Raw genomic sequence first — 21,126 nt, 5'->3', positions numbered from 1 at the left:
GAACAAAATGCAATTTCTCCAGGTCTTGGTGTAGTTAACTGGGACAATTTTTTTTTAACCTAACCTATTGTATAAACTATTGCAATGTACACTTTGCAATGTACAATATGCGCACCCCTGTGGCCATAGAATATATAACAAGGCACAGGGTCGGCAGCAGCAGCAGCGTTAGAGTATTAAGAAGGTGACAATGTGCATGTAGTGCAATGTTCACAGTTTGGTGGTGGATGTTGAACTGTTCAACAGTCTGACAGCATTCGGGTAGAAGCTGTTTTTCAGTCTGGACGTTTTTGCTTGGATGCTGCACAGCCTCCTTCCAGAGGGAAGGGGTGTGAACAGACTGTGCGCAGGGTGGGTGGAGTCTCGGAGGATGGAGGTGGCTTTGGCTCTACATCTGGAGATGTAGAGGTCCCCAATGGGTGGTAAGCTGCATCCGATGGTCCTCTGTGCAGACTTCACCACCTGCTGCAGCGCTATCTTCTCTGCCACCGTGCAGCCACCATACCACACAGGGAGGCAGGAGGACAGGACACTCTCCACTGCACAGCTGTAGAAGGCCCTGAGGACCTCGGTGTTCAGTCCGGCCCTTCCCAATTTCCTCAAAAAATAGAGACGTTAGTGGGCTTTCTTGATGACAGCTGTGGTGTTGGTGTGCCAGGTGAGAGTGTTGGAGAGGTGGACTCCAAGAAATCTGATGGAGGAGACAATCTCCACCGCTGCTCCGTTGATGTAGAGGGGGGAGGGGATGGTGGGGGCTGACCTGCGGAAGTCAACAACTATCTCCTTGGTCTTCTGGGTGTTGAGATGAGGCTGTTGTCTCCGCACCACCGTATCAGGTTGTCCACTTCTCGCCTGTACACTGTTTCATCCCCTTGGCTAATGAGCCTGATCACTGCTGTATCGTCTGCAAACTTAACAACAAGATTATTCTTGTGCTGGGCTCTGCAGTCGAATGTCATCAGTGTGTACAGCAGTGGACTGAGCACACAACCCTGGGGTGAGCCAGTGTTCAGGATGATGGTGGAGGATGAGGTGGTGTTGATCCTGACACTCTGTGGCCTCCCAGTCAGGAAGTCCAGGATCCAGTTGCACAGTGCTGAGGGGGCTCCTAGTTCAGCCAGCTTGGAAACCAGTTTCTGCGGGATGATGGTGTTGAACGCAGAAGTGAAGTCGAGGAACAGCAGCCATGCATAGGAATCCTTGTTCTCTGTGGAGAGGGCCTGATGCACCACGGTGGAGATAGCATCAGCTGTGGAGCGGTTTTGCCTGTACACGTACTGGTGCTCATCTACAGTCACATCGACGGTCTGCTTCAGGCGCCTCATCAACAGCCTCTCAAAGCACTTTGTGGTAGTCGTTGAGGCAGGATGGTGCAGAGGTCTTTGGCATAGGGATTATCCTTGATGTCTTGAGGCACGGCGGAACTCTGGCTTGGGACAGAGAGGTGTTGAATATATCTGCCAGAACCTCAGACAGCTGGTGTGCACAGTCTTTTAGGACCCCCCGGTAGTCCGTCAGGGCCCGGGGCCTTTCCCGGGGTTGATCCTCTCCAGCACGTTCCAGATGCAGATGCATACAGATGCAGACATAGGTTTACATACACCTTGGCTACAAACACAACTGTCTTTCTGTTTACATTTTACATTGTTTTTTTAAAGTCACAAAAAAAAGAAATTGTAACAAGTTGCAAAAACATCAAATTCATTACAGCTTTAAGGTCACTTTATAGCTACAGTTTCTTTGTTTGATTCCACAACAGACACCAGAATATTGCACAGTGTTGCTTGGTTCAATTTGCTCTGCTTAGACCAACACACTGTCTCTTACTGTTCAGAAATGCTGTGATTATATTCCCAGGTTTACATCACAGCTGCAACTTCAGGAGCCTATTCAACTGGACAGACTCTGTAGTACAGAGTAAAGAAAAAGTTTATTGTATGTTGTATAAATGTCTATATGTGTTTTATTTTTATGGGTTTTACAAACTGTGCAATGTAGTCTCACTACATTCAATTGCATTCCATGTTAATATCCATCTTATTCTGCAGTGCTGTCTCCAGACCAAGTCCCACCATTTTGTGCAGACAATGGTTTAACTGTTTGGTCTTCACCATAGCTTGAATGCATGTCACACCTTCACAAACAAATTGAACAATCAAAATAAATGCACCACTGAATACAGATGAGAAAGCCCCAAATGTTATTAAAGCCCCTTTCACACCAGGGCTGCTTCCAGTTGCGTCGTGTGTCATCATGACGCCGCCGTGTGGAAGCAACCTAGTGCCGAGACAATGCAGCTCGACGCCATGACAGTGTGAGGGATGCAAAGGACAAAGCAAATCAGACGCCAAAAAAAACGTGTTTAATTTTTGTTTGCGTCCTCTACTCAATGCAGAAATTAAGTGGTTTCAGCGCAAGCCAGAGCAACAGGACGGTACTCAGGGTGACTGGAAGCCACACGCTCACGAGACAATGTTACCCGATGCCAATTTATGATTCCTGCTGTGTTCCATTGTTCCTGAAGTATAAATCATGCAGGATTGTTTTTATACCATGTACACAATGCAATGAAAGGAAGGAAAGGAAAAAATAAAAATTTCACTGGTTGGACCGAAAAAGTGTCATGCATCAAGTTTGACAGACTGATAACTACCAAGACCAATCAGAGATTTCAATCCGGATTTAGATCACCTCCAAAATTCAGTGAAGTCTTCCATGCCCTAATATCTATCCGTGGTGCCAATTTGGTAAGAATCCATGAAGTAGTTTTGAAGTAATCCTTCACAGCACATATAAAGAGAAATCTTGACCCAGAATCAGGATTTGGAGCCAAATCACCTCCAAAATTCAGTGGAGTTTTCCATTCCCTATTATATATCTGTGGTGCAAATTTGGTGAGAATCTGTGAAGTAGTTTTGAAGAAATCCTTAAAAGGAACTCTTCATCCAGAATCCAGATCTGGATCACCTCCAAAACTGAATGAGTTCTTCCATGGCAGAATGTCTATCTGTGGTACAAATTTGGTGATAATCTGTGAAGTAGTTTTGAAGACATCTTTCAAAGCCTATATAAAGGGAAATCTTGACCCAGAATCCAAATCTGGATCACCTCCAAAATTCAGTGGAGTCTTCCATGCCCTATATCTATCTGTGGTGCAGATTTAGTGGGAATCTGTGAAATAGTCTTGAAGGAATCCTTCAAAGCCTATATGAAGTGAAATCTTGATCCAGAATCCAGATTCAGAACCAGATCACCTCTAAAATTTAATGGAGTCTTCCGTGTCCTAATATCTATCTGTGGTGAAAATTTGGCGAGAATCCATGAAGTAGTTTTTGACTTAATCCTTCAAAGACTATAAAAAGTTAAACTTGATCCAGATTCCGGATCCGGATCCAGATCACTTCCAAAATTTAATGGGTTCTTTCATGGCCTAATATCTATCTATGTTGAAAATGTTGTCAAAATCTGTTCAATAGTTTTGAGGTAATCCTGCTAACAGACAGACAAATACATAAACGCTGATGTTTATTACATCCTTGGTGGGTGTAAATATAGGTATAATATAGAAACAACATCCTAACAATGTTCAAAAAAAAAATTTCATATCAATGGATTGACTCTAGGGTGTGTTGGGTTTAGGAGTTTATTAGCATAAACTGAATATAACATTCATGACCATTAATTAATAAATGTTTTTTCAAAAGCTCAGAATGAGCCCGTCATTTCTACATGGGAGTGGGATCCCAGACTGATGCCACCATGTTGCACCACCACATTTGTACGGAAGCCCAAAAGGGAAATATTTACACCATCTCATTTTGCAGCACAGCTGTAAGGAATCAGTGGTTGCTCCCACATACAACCCCTGGCAAAAATTATGGAATCACCGGCCTCGGAGGATGTTCATTCAGTTGTTTAATTTTGTAGAAAAAAAGCAGATCACAGACATGACACAAAACTAAAGTCATTTCAAATGGCAACTTTCTGGCTTTAAGAAACACTATAAGAAATCAAGAAAAAAGATTGTGGCAGTCAGTAACGGTTACTTTTTTAGACCAAGCAGAGGAAAAAAAATATGGAATCACTCAATTCTGAGGAAAAAATTATGGAATCACCCTGTAAATTTTCATCCCCAAAACTAACACCTGCATCATATCAGATCTGCTCGTTAGTCTGCATCTAAAAAGGAGTGAACACACCTTGGAGAGCTGTTGCACCAAGTGGACTGACATGAATCATGGCTCCAACACGAGAGATGTCAATTGAAACAAAGGAGAGGATTATCAAACTCTTAAAAGAGGGTAAATCATCACGCAATGTTGCAAAAGATGTTGGTTGTTCACAGACAGCTGTTTCTAAACTCTGGACCAAATACAAACAACATGGGAAGGTTGTTAAAGGCAAACATACTGGTAGACCAAGGAAGACATCAAAGCGTCAAAACAGAAAACTTAAAGCAATATGTCTCAAAAATCGAAAAATGTACAACAAAACAAATGAGGAACGAATGGGAGGAAACTGGAGTCAACGTCTGTGACTGAACTGTAAGAAACCGCCTAAAGGAAATGGGATTTACATACAGAAAAGCTAAACGAAAGGCATCATTAACACATAAACAAAAAAAAAAAACAAGGTTACAATGGGCTAAGGAAAAGCAATTGTGGACTGTGGATGACTGGATGAAAGTCATATTCAGTGATGAATCTCGAATCTGCATTGGGCAAGGTGATGATGCTGGAACTTTTGTTTGGTGCCTTTCCAATGAGATTTATAAAGATGACTGCCTGAACAGAACATGTAAATTTCCACAGTCATTGATGATATGGGGCTGCATGTCAGGTAAAGGCACTGGGGAGACGGCTGTCATTACATCATCAATAAATGAACAAGTTTATGTTGATATTTTGGACAATTGAAAGGATGTTTGGGGATGATGAAATCATTTTTCAAGATGATAATGCATCTTGCCATAGAGCAAAAACTGCAAAAACATTCCTTGCAAAAAGACACATAGGGTCAATGTCATGGCATAGGGTCAATGTCAATGAGCAGATCTGATTTGATGCAGGTGTTAATTTGGGGGATGAAAATTTACAGGGTGATTCCATAATTTTTCCTCAGAATTGAGTGATTCCATATTTTTTCCTCTGCTTGGTCTAAAAAAGTAACCGTTACTGACTGCCACAATCTTTTTTCTTGATTTCTTATAGTGTTTCTTAAAGCCAGAAAGTTGCCATTTGAAATGACTTTAGTTTTGTGTCATGTCTGTGATCTGCTTTTTTCTACAAAATTAAACAACTGAATGAACATCCTCCGAGGCCGGTGATTCCATAATTTTTGCCAGGGGTTGTATACTGTCTATTCGTGCAGACTAACAAGTTTGAGAACTCTCATTTTTGTGAAACAGGAGACCATATATACTGCTTATCACAAGAGAAGGCAAAAGAGCATAAATCCTCAACAAAGAAGTAAAACCGTGAAAGAAAACACATCTTGACAAGCAACGACCTAATGTAATCTGAAACCTCCCCACTAGGTGACACTAAATCCAACACAATGTAACTTTCGTTTGTCAGTTGTCATTACACCTTGCCTCGTTTAGGTCCTGTGTCTGAGCGCTGTTCGAAAAAAAAAAAAAAGCCCAGTGTTGCAGTCCGAACAGTCCCCCTCTAAAAATTGGCCCACCTGCCTTCACTGCACATGCATTATTGGGACCACAGCAGCTCATCTGAGACTAAGTCTCGACACCCAAAGCCATCAAAGGGAATAATGTGATTATTAACCATCACATGACAAAGTAAAACCTCTTAAATCATTCTAAAGTCAGTTTTAAGCAGAAACGAGGCGATAATCGGTGAGTCGCTTCTGACGCTTTGAAATGACGGAGGAGCAGTGAATACAGCGGCTAGCAGCTTGTCTAGCTATGGTGCTCTGATCAGTTCCTCTGTCTTTTATCAAAAAAGTTCTGAATTTATGTGGAAATGATTATTGTTCAGATATCTGTCACTGAGATAGATGATGACTGGAGTGCAGTTTTAACCCTCCGAGGGCATTTTTTGGACAGTTCACTCGCCTGGCATAAATGTTTATTATTGCTGTTAACAGCTCTCCCTGCATCCCACAATCAAGTTTTATGTCTTTTTTTAGGACAACCTGTGCTTTCAGAATATATATGTTTTGTTGTGTTTTATAAGTGTAATAAAGGTTTACAATCAAAAATAAGCAAGGAAGAAATAAAGCGAAAAATAATTTTCCACACACATTTATTCAAAACACACAGCAAACTATAATAAACAACTGTTTTGACACTTTATAAAGGTAATTTGAGGTCTTGTGTGAAAGTCTGTACAAAAAAGTTTCAAACAATAAACACAAATGCACATTTTGAAAAATATATACAAAATGGTCTATACGTTTTGTTGTCTATTGATATGGCAAGAGTTATCCAGTAACATTCACATGCAAACTAGTGGAGGAATCCTGATAGTTACACACTCTTTGAGCACGTGAGATTGTCATCAGAGGCTCTCCATCTGCTCCTCTGCTTTCACTTTGAGTATGTACTAATAGTATGTACTCATTGGAGCACCCAGGGGGCTATTCAAACGGGCCAACTAGTACTTAAAATCTGATCTCACTGGGACAGTAAGAGAGTGAAGGGATGCTAAAATGGGTGTAATGTGGTCAAACTTTCTGCTTCGTGTCAAAAGTCTGACTGTAGCCTTTTGAACCAATTGGAGACCCCTAATGCTAGACTGCGGTAAACCAGAAAATAGAACATCGCAGTAGTCCAATCTAGAAGAGATAAATGCATGGATCAGGGTCTCAGCATCAGCCATAGACAGGATGGGACGAATCTTCGCTATATTTCACAGGTGGAAGAAAGCAGTCGTAGTAATATTTCTAATGTGGAGGCCAAAGGACAACGAAGGATCAAAAATTACCCCAAGGTTCCTCACTTTGTCAGTGTGACGTATGACACAAAGCCGAGGCTGAGCGTTAACTGGTCAAATGATGCGATCTCTCACTGGACCAAGAACCATCATTTCAGTCTTATCACAGTTTAAAAGTAGGACATTTCTACACATCCAACTTCTCACTGCTGCAAGGCAATCTTCTAAGGATTTTATGTGAACGAGATTACCAGCAGTTATCCGCATGTATAACTGTGTATCATCTGCATAGCAGTGAAAGGTAATCCCAAAGCGCCGCAATATGTGCCCAAGGGGTGCTATATAAAGGGAGAAAAGCAGGGGGCCTAAGACAGACCCCTGTGGAACCCCAAATTTCATGTCACTAAGGTCAGAGTAGTGTTACTGTACAAAACACAGTGAGAACGACTGGTCAAGTATGACGTCAGCCATGCAAGAGCACTCCCAGTAATCCCAAAATGATTTTCCAGCCTATCAAGTAGAATATGATGATCCACTGTATCAAATGCAGCACTGAGATCTAACAGCAACAGACCGTAGTGGTGTCCGACTCCATTGTAAGCAGAAGATCATTCACCGCTTTAGTGAGAGCCGTCTCTGTGGCATGATAATTTCTAAAAGCAGACTGCAGTGGCTCAAAGAGATTATTCTCAGTAAGATAGTGTACAAGCTGCCGTGACACCACTTTTTCCAGAGTTTTAGAGAAAAATGATAGATTTGATAGAGATTAGGTTTCTTAAGTAATGGTTTAATCACTGCAGATTGAAACATTTAGGAACAGATCCAGAAGTTAAAGAAAGATTAATAATTTCCAGCACAGTCTGCCCAAGAGTGGGCCACAGGTCCTTAAACAGTTTTGTTGGTATAGGATCAAATAAACAGGTTGTGCTTTTTGTTGACATTACGAGTTTTGTCAGCATGCCTAATGAAATACTGTCAAATTCTGTAAATCTAGGTAATACCTTAGTAGTGGCGCCCACATCAACAGCAGGGTGTAGTGGCTGGATTAAGGCATGCCGGGATAAGTTTAACCTGATGTCTTCTATTTTCTTCCCAAAGTAATCCAGGAAATCTTGTGCTGTAAAGGGAGAGTGAACTACAGGTGGTTGTCCATGCAAAAGTGTTGCCACCGTGTCAAGCAAGAACTTTGAGTTATGCTTGTTTTTGTTGATCAGAGTAGTAAGTCCGCTTTGTAGCCAATAATGCATGCTTATAGTCTAAGATAGCATCAGGCCATGCAAGGTGAAATACTTCTAATTTTGAACGACGCCATTTCTGTTCTAGACCTCTTGCTTTATGCTCGAGGTCACGCAGATAATCACTGAACCAAGGTGACTGTGATTTGGGGGAGCGTGGTTTTAACACAGGCGGTGCAATCATGTCGAGTGTAGTTTTGAGCACTGAGTTTAAACTATCCACAAGTCTGTCTACTGACTGGGTATTTGTCAAATGTGAAGCGAAGACATCAGGCAGTCTAGGTTGAGTTCAGTCTTAGTTGAGGAGTTGATGCATCGCTGTAATGATATACAAGGTTGTTGTTCCACTAAACACGGCAGCGAAACTGTAAACTTAATAAGTGAGTGATCAGACACCACTGATGTAAGAAGCATGTTGTCAATATTCGTGACAGCAATACCACGTGCAAGAACCAGATCCAGGGCATTTCCACTAATGTGCGTCGAATCCCGAATGCATTGCCGAAATCCTAATGCATCCACAATTTCCATAAATGATTTGCAGAGGGGATCAGAAGGCTTTATATAAATGTTAAAGTCACCAATGATCAGAATGTTATCTACACTAGTTGAACGCACCAAATTCATCTAAGAATTCAGAATATGGGCCAGGAGGCCTATATACAGTGACAAAGTAATACGACTGATTTTTATTCGTCTTACCTTGGCAATGTGTAATATCCTGAGCAGAGCGGAGAATCAGATGCTCAAACGAGTGATATTTGTAACCCCCAACAGCTAATAAGCTAAACCTAGATTTATAAATAAGAGCAACACCCCCACCTTGCTTCGCATCATGAGGGATGTGACTAAATGTATATGCTGGTGGGAAGGCCTCATTTAAGGTGAGGACAGCTGTACGTTTAAGCCAGGTTTCACATAGCCCAATCATATCTAAGTGATGATCAATAATTAGATCATTGATCAACAATGATTTTGAGGACAGTGATCTTATGTTAATGAGACCCAGTCTAAGGACCTGTTTGGGTTTAGGGGTGGTTCCAGAGTAGCATATATAAGATGCCTAGAAGTAGGTTTAGGTTTAAGACATTCCACGCGCGTCGTAGGTAGCAGACACAAAATCTTTGCTATTGCTGGAACAACCACTGGGCCATCCTCAATTTCAACATCATCCAATATAGTAATGGTATTAAATTTGGAAAGCATATCCCTCTATGATTTTTATGGACATGACTACGGAAGCAGGCCACAGTCTAAACTTGTTGAAATCCCCTCCCTGGCAAATAAACTGCACTAACACCATAGTGGATTTTCTGCACTAAATTCCCCGCTAAGCTAATGGATTCCACACCCACATTGTCATAAGCCTTGCAGGGTCTCTAATCACTGCTCCGTGGCTCTGCTGTTGATTCTTATGTTACCCTCCCTGTAGAGCTCTATCTATGTTCGCAGACAAGATGGCGGCGCCTTCCCAGTAGGGTGGAGGCCGTCCGGCATCAGCAAGCCACGGCGGCCCCAGAATGAAGGCCAGTTATCAATTAGCTAAAAGCCTTGATGTCTACAAAACTGCACAGCACCTATTTAATGACGTCAGCTGCTAAACGCTCTCAGTACCCCGGGAGGGGAGGGGACCAGAGATATTATTGATGCCGACGCATCTTTCTGGCAAAGGTCACAAAGTCCTCTCTATGGTCCATTTTTGTGACCTCTGAGTGCTTCATCCTGATATCATGGTGCCAAAGTGAATAGCTATGCTGATATATCTATGTCATGTTCCTTCGTCTGTCTTCCCTCTGCAGCTGTCAGCACCCTAGATGAGCTGCAATGTCGGAGCTCTGGCCCAAGGAATACATTTAACGTCAGCCGGCAATCTGTAACCTGACTTTGCCGGGTGATAGAATACCCTATCACTAAAGTCCGGTGTTTCGGCCTGGAGACAGGAGTGGAAGTCACTTGTGGGCTCAGAGAATTCACATCTGGCAAATCCAAGGGGAGAACTGATTCACAGTTCGCATTGGCGAGTGTGATCTGGGGTGCCACCAACGGGCACCCAAGCCCTACAAGGCTTCCTCCGCCTAGCCATAGTCCGAAAGCCGTCCTCCATAGCCAGTGTTTCTAAGCTGATGCTAATGGGCTCGCTAGCCGGCCCAACAACTAACCTCATCTGGAGTGCCCATAACATCTAACTCCAACTGCGTAAGAAGCTGATCTAACTTACGGACACGGCTCTCTAAGACAGCACCCTATCTTCCAACATTACGCCAGGATTTATGGACGTTTGTAAAGTAGAATTAGTAGTGTACTTTGTGCACTACGAAATTCAAGAATGTAGCCAAAGCAAACACGAGCTAACCAATAATGGATAAGCTACCACTCCTAAGGCTCACACAGACGCAAATAAATTATTAAAATTCACAGCAGTTACACTGAAAAACTAATCAGACGTATTAAACAGGTAAAAACGCAGCAGTATAAATACACTAAACAGTTAATTAACTAACAGGAGTGTAAAAAAATGAAATGAAAAAATTATGACGGCGGTCCCGAAATAGCTAACGCACAAACAGAAGTATTAAACAGGTAGAAAAGAAACAGCTATAAAAGTAACAACGGAGAGGGGAGGGGTCGACGTAGCTAGCAAATGCTAACCGCTAGCAAATGCTAACTGCCAGCGATTCACAACGGGACTGTTGTTAATAACGTTCAGAGTTGATACAATTAATAACCAGAAGAGTGCTAAACAGGAAATAAAAGAAGTGTATACAACACCATTGAAGTTCCGAATGGCGTCCACAGCAACAAGCAATCCGTCAGAATCAAGTTGCCGATCTGTGAAAATCACCTCAATTTTTAGTTTCATCAGTCCACGGCACCTTATCCCAAAATGAAGCTGGCTTGTCCAGATGTACTTTACATACCTCAAGTGACTGTTTGTGGCGTGTACGCAGAAAAGGCCTCCTCTGCATTGCAGCATCATACATCATCTCTTTGTGCAAAGTGTGCTGTATAGTTGAACGATGCACAAAGGACACTATCTGCAGCAAGATCATGTTGTAGGTCTTTGAGCAGGTCTGTGGGGTTGACTATGACTGTTCTTACCATCTTTCACTTCAGCTTATGAGATTTTTCTTGGCCTGCCACTTTGGGCCTTAACTAGTACTGTGCCTGCAGTCTTCCATTTCCTCACTATGTTCCTCACAGTGGAAACTGACAGCTGAATCTCTGAGAGAGCTTTTTGTATCCTTCTCCTAAACCATGATGTTGAACAATCTTTGTTTTCCAGGTCACTTGAGAGTTGTTCAGAGGCTCCCATGTTGCCACTCATTAGAAGAGATGCAAAGAGGGGAACATTTGTAAATGGCCATCTTAAATACCCTTTCTCATGAATGGATTCACTGTGTAAGGAGATCAGGGTCAATGAGCTTACCAAACCAATTTGTGTTCCAATAATTAGTGCTAAATGTATTCAAATCAATAAAAAGACAAGGGTGCCCAAATTTATTCACCTAACCAATTTGTTTTAAATAATTATTGCACACTTTCTGTCAATACTAGAAACTTCATTTCACGTATCAAATATCAGTGTGTTCGCCTACTATATGATCTATCCATCCATCCATCCATTTTCTTCCGCTTTATCCGGAGTCGGGTCGCGGGGGCAGCAGCTCAAGCAAAGCCGCCCAGATCTCCCGATCCCACACACACCTCCCCCAGCTCCTCTGGGGGAACCCCAAGGCGTCCCAAGCCAGCCGAGAGATGTAGTCCCTCCAGCGTGTCCTGGGTCTTCCCCGGGGCCTCCTCCCAGTGGGACGTGCCCAGAACACCTCTCCAGCGAGGCGTCCAGGGGGCATCCGGAAAAGATGCCCGAGCCACCTCAACTGACTCCTTTCGATGTGGAGGAGCAGCGGCCGACCCCGAGCTCCTCCCGAGGGATATGATCTATTTACTTGAAATTTCTGATCCAGGACAACCAATGATTTATAAAGGAAAATCATGAAAATGATCATGGGTGCCAAAACGTTTGGATACAACTGTATTTAAACTTCAACATGCTTCAGTTTAGTACTAATTATAAGCAAGTTCCCATTTGGGAAAGTGCGTCCAAACCTTTGACTGTGTCATGCTCCTGCCCATGATAGGCTCTTGATGGCCTCCAGACTCTGAGCCTTCTGTGTTTTAATTCATGTCATGTCATGGTATATGGTCATGCTCCGTTTATTACTGGTTTCGTTTCATTTATTTTCTGTGTATCACTTGGTTGCCATGTATATAGTTTTGTCTTAGTTCCTGTCTTGCCCGCAGTTTGTTTTGCCTTATCGCTTATTGGATTACCTTTGTATTCTTTCATTTGTGGTTCCTTAAGATACTTCAGTCTTTGTTTAGTTTTGTTTATCACATTTATTGTATTATGTTTTAGCCACTGGTTTTGGTTATTATTTATCTTCAGTGTTTTTCTCTGTTTGTGTTCTATTAGTCAGAGGTTTTATTTTCTGGTATTTATTTTGTGTTCAGTCTTTGATTGCATTATCTGTGTTACTGTACCTCTGGTTTTATTTGCTGGTCATCATTTATTTTTTGTTTCACCTATAGGTTGTTTTGTTATTTTATTATTGGTTATTGTATTTACTTTTATTCTTCAACCATAGTCAGTTCCATTCTTGTTTGGTCATAGTCATTTATTTTCTTGCTTCCTCTTTTTAGGCTTGTCACTTTATTTCCTAGTTTAGCCCCTTTTGTTTTGTTCATGTTAATTATTGTTTGTCTTGAGCACGTCTCGTTTTACATCGTTTGTTTTTCTGTCACTTATTTATATTGCCCCAGTCCGCTTTGCTTTTTTTCTGACTGCACCCTCTTGCCCCTGCTCGTCTTTCTCAGTCACGCCCCTTCCAGAACCTTCCTCACAGCTGTTCCTCATTTACACCTTGATTAGCCTGCCACTTATTTAAGCGCTCATAGTTCCACTGCTCACTGCCAGATTATTGATTTCATGTCACTTTCCAACCTTCTTTCCAAGCTTTACTTTGTCCTGTTTTTTGCCTGCCAGAATTTTGACCTCGCTTTGTCCTCGACCTTGAGTTTGTCTTTGCCTCTGATCACCTCCTCGATGTGTATTTTGACCAGTGCCTGTTTTTTTTAACCACGCCTCAGCCTTACACCTGTCTGTTACCTTGGCCTCGCTGCTGGACCACCCACGTACCGACTCCCTGCTTGTTTTGACCATTAAACCTTTTTCTTACTCCATCCTTGGTGAGAGTTCGCATTTGTGTCCACCCAGTTTGAGCTACGCCGCCGCTAAGCCTGACAGACTGGGACTGTTCAAGTACAAAACTATTCCTTACCAAATGCAATGTTCCATATCTACAACGGAATTTATGCCCAGAGGAAATGAAACAAACCAAATACACATCTAGAAATCTGAAGTTGGACAGATTCAACAAGCTCCATTCTGAATCCTTGGAAACATCATATGAGGCACTCCCAGCAATCAGCAGGGCAGGGTTTTGATACACAGAGGTAAGGACCAGTGAACTGCCTATTTTGGGCCATGTTGGCATTTTTTAACATAATTTGCAGTTATTATTTTATACATTAGTTTAAATCAGAATGTTGACACAGTGGGCAAATGTAAAGCAGACCTTTGGTTTGCATGCAATTTATGAAGCCTTGTTACTAATCTGTCAGTGTTCCATGATGCAAACCACAAAATGTCCTTGTAAAATGGCTGACGCATATCCAAAATGTCCTTGTATTTAACATGACTATCTGATCTTTTTATAGCTGTCTAATTGATCAAACTATCTGGTCTTTTTACAGCTGCCTAATAGATAAAACCAAAGTATTCTCATCTAGTTCCACAGCATGATGAAACACTTATTTGTTGCCTGGCACACAAACATACACCATAAGATTTTACATACTGCCTTGAACGCAACATGAGCATGACACTCGCCACTTCACTTTGCAGCCAATCACATAGTCACTGATTCATGACAGGCTAAGGACCGCCAACATGGGGCAGGCCTAGACTGAGGAATAAAAGTTAGCGCAGAGAGAAAATCTAGGTTCTTTGTCCAGACATTGCATGTGGTCTGTTTGAAGACCCCAGCGCTGCTTAGATGACTCTCTGTATCAGTGTAGGCACCTTTCAATACAACATCTAAACTTTGAAGTCCATTTCCTGTCCAATTCTTTTTGAGATCACTCACCACATAAAAGAACCTAACAAATCCTAGTGGTCCTGGTGGGCACTAAGGCCACTGTTGCTGATGCAATAATTTGTGTTTTTAATATCACAGTGAATAGCCAAATCAGTAGAACTGAGTCAGAAAACTATAAACTATATACTGATGTTGGGACAGCGGTCTTTGTTCCAATTTATGTTCTGGGTTGCATCAGGTAACGTTGAGGAATGTGTAGTGGTGAGGAACATACTCTAATCTGTTTAGGAGTCACCTTCTTGCAGCCTTAGCTAGTTAACTTCTAAGAATCATAATTTACTGAGATATGTTAGTGAGTTTGAGCCACTAACAAGATTCTACAAATTGTCACGTGTCCTTTTTCCCCCCGAATGCTGTCCGACTGTAAATTCGAACCATGTTTAGGAAGTGTCGAGATGCATTGGAAAACGTTGGACAGCATTCAGAGAGCAGTCTAAACAGTCGGGCATAGTTGTGTGGCCCGCCTGAATGTGGAGCACATGCACTCAACTGCCGAGGTACGTTTGAGGTGGAAAAATATCAAACAGCGGACGAACTGCAACCTGATTGCATTCTAAATATTCGTATGAAAATGGTATTCAAAGCATTCTGATTGTGTTTGAGGTGCAGTCCAAAATGATCCGCCACGTTGAATCCTGGCCAAATGTCCCAACTGTGCCTAAACGCACCACGAGCACCTCGTGGGCTGCAGGAATATATTTGTTCGACCCGCAATTGGACCTAACTCGTACAGCATTGTAAGTGTATTTGTCATATTCTCACTGCATTCTGACAGCTGTCTACGTAATCCTAATGTATTCCACCTACATTTGTATTGCATTCAGAGGCTAATGTGCACGGCATGTGCACGGATCATTTGGGCGGGACAAAGCACAGTCTGAGTTTTCTGACGACTGTCTTCCGCAATTCTTATTCCCTCTCAGATGTGGCCTGATTTTTTTTTTTTTTTTTTAACATTCCGCCTGATTCAGCTCGATTCATGCTCATTCTTGCTCAGCTTGACAGGGCCTTTAGCAGTGGCCTTTGCTTGGAGGAAACAGAAGGTAGTTCTGCGCAGGAGCTCCACTGCTGGCAGTCCAAATATTCATATTCACTGAAGTTCACCTTCATAGAACCTTGCCACAGTTAATAAGCGTTAATTCAAGAGTTTTTCACATGACATTCTCTTTCAGGGAGCTCTTCAAATTGCTCTTTCCAATGATGCGTTGTCTGTGCAAGAACTGGGTCACTGACTAACGCTCTCTTTCAGGGCCTCATTGCTCCTTGGAGTCCAGGATTTAGAGAGGCAGAAGCTGCTGTGCACAAATCAAATCCAGCTTCAGACAGGAGGAGCTGCACTTGTGTGACTGCAGCACCCTCCTAAAGAGCAGATCAGGTTGAGATTGCTGAGCACACTTCAGCAAGGAGATAGAGAACCGGTGCAAACTCAGTAGCGACCATGCACACTGTGACTCTCCATGCACAGATGTTCTGCACATCACTTTGTAGTGGTGCTCCAATGCGTCTTCATGTAAGGACAACATGCACATGTTAGTTTGTGTAATCGTAAGTGTGCATGTCTGTGTGAAGGTGCTGCCTCATGGCTTTACGTGCCACAAATAAATCCTGAAATACTGTGAAATACTGTTTGTTAAACTTTATTTGCTTCTGCTGTAAAAGCAACAAAGGGATCCTACCTATTGTAAACGAATGCGCTCGGGTCCCTAGTTATCACTGGTTATTGTTCCAATCAGGCTTGCTTTGAAAAGAGAGGCGAGCTCTCCTTTGGACAGCTCATTAAGATAACACACAAATGTGGCTCCCCATCATCCTGGGTTTATTAAAGTGGGGCTCATTTCAGCTCCTTTGTCTCATGCTAGAACCTTTGCCTTTGTCAGCACAATTGGAGCCAGATGGCAAAACAAAGCTGGCTGTCTGGAGTGCGTACGGAGTAATCTCAAATGGCAGAGCCATTAGCTCAACTTCACTAGTTCGCTGCCCACAACGTCCACCTGGATGAAGCAGGTGCAGTGATGATGCTGGCTGGAAGTTGTTGTCTTGTCGACGTAGCACATACTTTAATCTCTCCTTTTCCCAGATCATTTAGCTAAAGCTGAACTATTAAGTCAGTCTCGGTGCGAGAATGGCTGACCCTGCTGCTGGCTGCAGAGATGTTTCTGAAACATCCACGAGGGAGACGTTGGAGAATAAATCATTGTGCCCCTTCACTTAGATTCTCTCCTTCACCTCTCAGCTTATTAAAATCGCATGGTATTAACTTTACTGTTCACAGAAAGGCTAAATAATTCAATCACACTAAAGAAGGAGTCAAATGAATAACTCTAATGACATTCATGCTTGAGGGAGGACTGCTCTGGACTGTGAGGGATAGTTGCTAAGGCTGGGCAGACTCAAGAAGCTTGTTCTGCATTATAATATGAGCGAAGCATCGCAAAGCTCACTCATGGTACAAGGCGTCCTAAACAGGAAGTGCCAATTTTCAAATCCACAGTAAAACAGGAAATGTTCAAATGTCAAACACTTCCTGGATCGACACTTCCTGGATTGACAGATGAAATCCTATGGACTCTCGTGAGAACTCAGTGGCAAGCTCACACTCACACAGAAAGTGCCAATTTATCAGTCAGTGAAACAGGAAATGTTCAAATGTCAAGCACTTCCCGGCATGGGTGTAGCCAGAGCGGAGGCCGGGGTTTCACTGGACTCCCCTGAAATCTGATTGGACACAGATGATTGACATGTCACAGCACCACACGTCGAGTTGAAAGACCTGCATTTTCAAATTAGTGAGTCAGATTGACTGCTAGGTTCCTCCTTTCCAGTAGTTTGTGCTGTGTACCACAAAAAGTTCTAATCCACCTTAGTAGAAGAAGAAAAACGTTTGCTCCAGATTTGAACTGAACACGTCGTTTGAACTATGGACTTCTAATCACACCAAACTTATATTGGTGAGTAAACGACCATATTTTATGCCAGAAATGAGGACCAGGTTGTTAAAAGCAGCATTTCTCCTTTAATTCGGGTGGCCTTATGTAGACATTTTTAAACTAAGACAGCAGCTTGTTCATGTTGGCTTATTAGTGCAGCAGATAACTGAAACAATCCTTCAAATGGTGATGCAAGCATCAAATTCAGCACAAATAAAGCTGGTGCTAAATTAATTGAGCAACTTTAACTTTTGACCCCTGTACAAACTGAAACTGACCTTTGTCACCATTCTTCCTGGTTTTACCTCAAAACTCCATAACATTCAGTCACACATAGTCCAAACTATACCTTTTTTTGGAATGTTTATGATCAGGCAAATCATGTGGTGTAGTTTTCTATATGATTGGAGCATCTTTTAATTTAGACCAGGGGTGGGCAACTTGTTCCATTAAGGGCCAAGAGGGTACAGGTTTATTGTGAAAAGTTTTAGTCATGCTCAAGCTCATGCTCCCAAGAATAATTTTACTGAAAAAAGTCTGAAGGACCTAAAGGACATGGTTAGGTGGTGAGGAGCTTTTCCAGGTACGTGAGAGGCAAATAAAGAAAAATGCTTAAAAAGCTGAAAGGCTTTTGCCATGTTAATGCTCCCCTGAAGCATTTACTCAAAATAGTCTGAAGGACCTAAATGACACGGTGAGATTCTGACGAGCTTCGCCCATTCATGTCTGCGACATATGCATATTAGCAGAATTAATTCTGGATTCATAAGCTCAAATTTCACACCATTTCTCATTGGGAAAATGAAGCATGCTGCTGTAAATAACATTTTCACAAGCATTCTATAAAGTTAAAAGACAGATACCGAGACAAAAATAATAAATTCTTTGCCATGTAGTGCCGTAATAATCTCAAAATCTTGATTTTATACATTAATCGGTGAAAACTTTGTTGGTAGTCTTTCTGTTAGCTCCTAGAATTCATTTTAACAACTGCTCAGTTGGCCCCCTGCTGTTCCTCTGTGTTACTTCTTCTTAAATCCCTGCTTCAAATGATTCTGACCAGTTACGAACAGCTTCATCACAGAGCAGATTCTAAATACAGATTACTGCTCCTCCTGGGCATTGCCTTTGATATGCGACTAAAAGGTAATTCATGAGCTTGTTAGAGATGGTGTCTTGCTGGGTTTACAGGACGGCCCTGTCCATTTTTGCTTGAAGAAATCAAAGAAAATGATATCAGATGACAGTAATATGACTGACATATTTAAATAATAATAATAATAATAAAATAAGGTTTTATGATCATTTTGTATAAAGGCCCTCCTGACACTTGCACAACTTTGATCAGTGCACTTGCACACACTTTGCCGTGCATGAGAATAAACTTGTCTTAAACTTGTAAACCGTTGTAAACTGTGTGCAGCTTCATGCAAGTGCGCAAATAAAATTTCGAAATGTTCAAAATCTCCATCGCGCATTAATTACGTGAACTTCAAGTGAACATTGTGCAAACAATACAAAACACTGCATCTGAGTGCGAGTGAATGTGTCAGGGCACCGCATCACAGGGTACAAAATGTATACCTCTGGATGACTTGGGTGATATTGCCAGCGTATCAGTATGGTGTTAAAGGAAATAATTTTTTTTTTTTTAAACAGTTTTTCCTTTGCCTGCAGAGGATAGTGTAATTCTTCATAGAAGCAGCTGTCTTCTGTTTGCAGAGGATGGAACCATACATCTGTTAGGAAACTTTTATCAGGTAGGTGCTCAACTGATTTTCAATTTTAGAAATGTTTGCTGCTGTTCAGCTTTGTTTACTACGTTATCGGTCTAAAAGTTATCGGACAAAAATTCATCGGAAGATAATTAGTCTGATAATGTTTTTTAAAGTTATCTAAAAAGATAATCCGATAATGAAAACTATCTTCGATAATTATCTGTTATCGGATTATCAGAACTGTGTCCACCACTGTGCAGCCTCCAGTGCACAATGCATGGCAGCCAGTGGAACAAAGCGTGGCGTACAGCTGGGAACACAGCGGGTGGGATCGTCACGACGATGTGAGTGCAAGTGCGCGGATCAAGGTTGTGCAAGTGTCAGGGCACCTTAAGGCACAACACCACGATTATTAGTAATTTATGGAATTCTGAGCTTCGGTTGATACTAAAAAAGGTGTTTTTTGTTTTTTATTTTAGATATAGGATGGGTTCGTAAGCAAGCCTTTACTGTGCACATTGTACTAGTCAACACAATTTTTCTTGCATGGGGTTTTTCAATGTATTTTGGGTAATTTGGGGGTGCTGAATCTAAACCTGGTGTTTGTGTATACCAATCACATGATGTTTCTGAGATATGAAAAAAAATTAAAATTGATATTTTTTGCCGAAAATTTAAAATACGTCACACAATAACAAACATTCCTGTTAAGAAACTAATGATGTTACAGTCAAACATGTGTTTAAAATTGACAACAGTTCTTAACCTTACTATTTTGTCTGGAAACACCTATTTTTGTAACTTTGTGGCTACTTGTTGAATCAAGCATTGAACCAAAACCTGCAGTCTCACACACCTCTTCAGCATCATAGACAATATGATGGCTCTTGTTCACATTTGGTGAACCTTGTTTAAAAGCAGTGCTTTTGAAGGTTTTTTTTTTTTTTTTGCATGATTTGTGGCATCAAACTCGTGAGTGAATGAGCAACTTTTGCATAATCGATCAATACAGAACACGCAGATTGCAACAAAATGTGAAGTGGTAAAGGAAATCTGAGCTCAGACTCCGATTCAGCACCCCAAAAATTATCATGAATCAGTTTTCAAAGTGCATGCAAGAATTTATTTTATTTATTATTATTAGAATTATTTATTATTTTTGTTGACCAGTGATTTGCACACTGAATGTTCTTAAAGTGTTTTAAAAGTTTTGGGGAAAAAAGTAAAATCTTTTAGCTATAAATAATGGTGAAACGGACCATAGTTGATCCATGATCTGCATGGACTACCCACCATGGTATGGGAATAATAATAGAATACAATGATTTGCAAATCTCTCCAACCTATATTCAGTTGAATACACCACAAAGACACGATATTTAATGTTCAAACTAATAAACTTTGTTGTTTTTGTGCAAATATTTGGTCTGAAAAACAGCTGTGCGTTCACGAGAATGGGGCACATTAAAAGCAGGCAGCCTTGTCCCTAACCTTTCCATGCAGCTTGGATTGGCTTGAGGCCACCTGGTGCAGGCTTGATGCATGTTTGGATCCAACAATAGAAAGAATGACTTCAACATATCAGAATTTGAAGGTGAAGTGTGTGCCCTGTTTTGTCTGTGGTTATACCCAAGCACTGGTGCAGCTGAGGTATCTAGGAGATCAACTCTGAAAAAACACCTTTCCCGAAATAAATTTATATTTGTCTTCCCTTTTTTGCTGGTCCGAAAAAAGTATACGATCCATGACTAAAAACTGTATTCTGACATAAACCATGAGTTTTGTCTTTCGTTCCACCATTATTTATATATCACTCACTCCAATTCAAGGTCATGCGGATGCTGGGGCCCATCCCAGCAGTCATGGGGCCTGAGGCGGGGTACACCCTGGACAAGACACCAGTCTGTCACAGGGCCACATATAGACAAACAAACACATTCACACCCACAAGCACACCTATGTACAATTTAAAGTTTCAATCCACAGGAGGGAATCCATGCAAACATGGGGGAAACATGCAACGCCACACAGAAAGGGGACTGCAGATGTAAATTAGCTTTAAGCTAACTCTGGTACAATGCATCAAATGGAAACATTTATGTTTTTTATTGTACATGGTCCCTTTACAAATAAAT

The 21,126-nt window shown here is 41.6% G+C and overlaps 1 protein-coding gene across 1 annotated transcript in view; it reads right to left on the bottom strand.

The window, feature by feature from the left end:
• The window catches only part of cd276 (CD276 molecule), a 340,196-nt gene that overhangs the window by 119,020 nt on the left and 200,050 nt on the right, over positions 1-21,126 (bottom strand). The gene's annotated exons all lie outside the window — the stretch shown is intronic.

The sequence above is a fragment of the Thalassophryne amazonica genome, chromosome 2, assembly GCF_902500255.1.
Source record: "Thalassophryne amazonica chromosome 2, fThaAma1.1, whole genome shotgun sequence".
In the NCBI taxonomy this organism is placed as follows: domain Eukaryota; kingdom Metazoa; phylum Chordata; class Actinopteri; order Batrachoidiformes; family Batrachoididae; genus Thalassophryne; species Thalassophryne amazonica.
Note: the sequence above shows the minus strand (reverse complement) of the source record. Positions and strands in the feature narration are given on the sequence as shown.